The following is a 4,006-nucleotide window of genomic DNA, read 5'->3' as shown; positions in this document are numbered from 1 at the left end:
CTACATATTGCACAAAAAGGTTCATAATAATTGCAGTACTTTAATAAGATATTCATATAGCAAGACATGAAGAAAATACGGTATTTAATAACCTCTGGAGTATTTTAAAACATGTCTTAGGGCCTTAATGTGCCTAGTAATATACTATTTAAAACCATAATTTTATCCCTCCACAATATACAGTCATTCTTCCTCGCCATTTACCCAGCTAATGAATGCCAGCAATTAGTAAAATGTAATCCCATTGCACAATCATTTTAATGCTTTTAGCACTCAGAAAAGTAAACACCAAATTAATACTGCTCAAGCCATATCAGATCCTAGTTGGAAGCAAGCAATTATAGTTCAGCTCCTCAGGTGTAATTAAATGATTGGAATGATTTAGTTCCATAAATGCAAGTTAATTCATAAGCAAGCAACAAATATACTGGGAGTAATTACAAGAAACATTGACAGTCTAAGCAGGGCATGTGCCTCCGTGTACTGATGTAGGAAAATGCTGCCCTCTGCTGGAAATAACAGCCTACAGCACGGGAATCGTTGGAGACGGAAGTCAAGAGGCTCATTATACAGACTTCGTCTTCATAGGTGAAATGTTTCCTAATTAACAGAAATTTTCTGGCTTACACATACAGAAAATAAAAATATTGCTGATATCAGATTAAGCCAACCTATCCATCCAAGTCAAACAGAAAGACCTTTTGAGGCTCCCTAGGCTTTGCAGTATACTTTTCCTATTATTAGAAATAAAAAACGTTAATAAATAAAACAAAATATTCCATACAGTGAGCCTGTAAACCAGTTGTTCTAAACACAAATGCTGCAACAGGTATCTAACTTATGCTCAGCACTTACATAGCATTCAAGATGGACCTTTATCATAGGTACTTTGAACATAAGGTACTTTTAGAACCAAAACTTACTGAACCATCATTATGCAGACAGTGTTAAACTTCACCACGGCAACAACAATCAGAAGCTGGCCATGAAGATTTTCCTGGGAGGAATCATCAGAAAAATTAAACACAATTAATTTAAAGCTTTGCTTTACTTTCATTTGAAGACAATCTGTTAATAATCAATCTGTCTAATAAACAAAATAAATTAAAATTGGAGATTAAAATAAAGTATGCTGGTGGACCAAGACAAAAGTGAAAATGCAAAATGAAAGTGTAACCCAAAATCTGGAGTTAATTTTAAATACTAAATACCTTATTCACTACCTATTTATTCAACCCGCGTTAGTGTTGAACATCATGCGTAGAAAGCTTAAAAAAATAAAAATGTCCTTAACAGTTGAACATAACACGCAACAGTCACGTAAAATTGACACTAAATATTTCATTACAAAACTACCTACAAATATTGATATAAATTAACCAGCATCTTCCTACTAATGAAAGAAATCCCAGATCTACCTACTTCACCCTCTACAGAAATAACAAATGCTTCCCAGTGCTGTATACAGCAGCATGGCAGAAAAATCATGCGCTGCAGTCAGTGTATGACTGTTTTCCACACACAGAAACTGACTGTGAGAAAGCTTGGTTCAAAAGCAACTGATCACTGTAAAAGCCTGAAATTGTTCTTTACCAAAAGCAATTTGGCATCAAAATATTTCTTTGTTCCAGCTCTTGGTGTGCTTCAAAACAAACCCAAGCCGTACACAAATAACTTCACTGCTACTTTACCTATTGAGGAAATGAAATAAATTTTTTTTAAGAAGTCGTATTATTAAAAGTTTAAAATGTACGGCACATTTGCTTTGCCCTTTGATGTCACAGTCCTATTTTTCTATTCAAATCTTGTACACTGTAAGTTAATTGCTTTTGGAAACTACTTATTATTCATGTAAAAATTAATGTGCCAATGTGTTTAAATCCTTTTAAATGACCATTCATGCATCTTTCTTCTTTAAGTACCAATGAAATCTGTCAAAGATATCAATGCAAGATGGTCTTAGAGAAAGTTCTAATAAAGATTTTTTCTGCTAACATAAGATTTTCATTTTCGTCAACTTTACTTAAATTCCATTAATTTTTTAAGCTGCTTTTAATAAATTCACAAGTAAAAAATTTTAGGCTCCATAGTCTGTCATTTGTGTTCCAGCTGACTTTATGAATATTAATAACAGTGTTATCCTGATTAAATAGGCTTCATATAAAATCCCTGTGAATCCTATAGCTCAGACATCTCATTTTTCCAACTCTTTATGAATTTGGATTCAGACATTAAACTGGAAAAAACCTTAAAAAACAGATTCAGTGGTACATTCATGTACCCTTAAGCAAAAAATTAGATGTTCTAATGATTCAAATAATTAAAACTGATAGGACCACACATTGAGATTTCAGGCTTTCTGTAAACATGCAACATATTTTAACTCTAATGAATACGTCAACACTTCACAGAACAAAGGATTAAGAATCTATTATAAAATAATAATAATGTCTGTCCTTATCCTTACCTTAAACAACAGATGATATGAATTTAACTCTTCATATACGCAGTGTTGATTTGCAGAAGTATTTCCCAAAGAGAAAGAAACTAGTGGATGCTTAATTACATAAGCACACACATGAAATACATGAACATTCCAGTTTAGCATTGCCTTTTAACTGGTTTATACTTCAGCAAAACCAACCTTTTTCTAAAGAATGTCAAATTGAAGCACACGGGAAATTTTAGCATTATCCAACAAGACTCATGCAGTCACAGCTTCAAATTGTCAACTTCTTCCCATGGTTATATGTTCGAATAACTTACATCTACGAAAGACAAAAATAGAAAACTAAGCTCACTGCACTGCCTTCACATTTTCTTCTTAATATAGTACTGACTAAAATTACTGCTTCCTCATCCATTCCAGAATTTGTTGTGCAAAGATGGCCATCAAAATATTTTGTCTTCCAGTACCTGGAAATAAGAATGGATTTTAGGAGAAAAAAAAAATCCTGTTCAAAAGCATGGCATTCCAGTCCTGGTTCCAATTACTCATCCATACACACACTTAATAGGAATTAAACAAAAAAGAGATACATGAAAATAACATATCTGCAAGGCAGGAAGCATATAGTGCTTTAGGTGGGCATTTCTGAATAGCTTTTATTACAGCTGCGGCAGTATTTCCACTTTCAGAGGGAAAACCTCTGGAGCTCCTGCAGAATATATATTACACAAGGGAGCACCCCACAGTGACACCAACTTTCAACCATCTGACCACTGATGTTGACCCAAGGTATTTAAGATCAGCAGCAGCCCGCTGTAGCTGCCAGAGCTTTCCCTCCCTAGGCAGGAGATTGGGAAGTCCATCTTCTGAGCTGGAGTTCAGTCAACGACTCCCCCTCCCCAAGAACCAAAAGGCTGCTAAGACCCCTCCATACAGAGCCCCGATGACTGCAAACCTCCATTCCTCGGCCTCGCCTTGACAGGTTTTGAAGACAACTACTGAACCATGGCCTTAGCTGCTGTGACAGGAAGCAAACGCTTGCTGGTGTCGACCGAATTCACCTCTTCTTCACACACAGTCCTCAGGTCTTGGGAGAGTTTTTCCACAAGGAGGGCTACCCCACCTGCTGTGCCTCTGGTGGAACCAGACACCAGATCCCACCGCCCACTGGAATGGCACCGGGCCAGTCTTTGTCCCCCTTCATGGTGCAGTTGACAGTTGCCACTGACAGTGCAGAGATGGAGCTATGTAAGGGAGGGAACACCATATACTCTATGGAGAGGGAAATAATGAACAAATTTTAGTATTATTTTCGTAAGATTAGTTAGATTACCAGGATCTCCTAAAATATCCTGCAACGTTTTGCCTCAGGCCAAGCTAAACTAAAAAATTTAATTTAGGAGGGTACACTCCATAAAAGCCAGTTACCTTCCAGAGGCATTTCCCTAGGGAACAAACAGTTTTCTTAGCCCAGGTGGTTGTCAAGTTCTGATGCAACGATACACTCCTCCACAAAAAAGTCACATTTCCTCGCTACTTTAAGAAAGTTTATGGCAA

The sequence above is a fragment of the Mesitornis unicolor genome, unplaced genomic scaffold (assembly GCF_000695765.1).
Source record: "Mesitornis unicolor isolate BGI_N332 unplaced genomic scaffold, ASM69576v1 scaffold3656, whole genome shotgun sequence".
NCBI classification, from domain to species: domain Eukaryota; kingdom Metazoa; phylum Chordata; class Aves; order Mesitornithiformes; family Mesitornithidae; genus Mesitornis; species Mesitornis unicolor.
The sequence above is the reverse complement of the archived record's forward strand: the minus strand, read 5'-3'. Positions refer to the sequence as shown.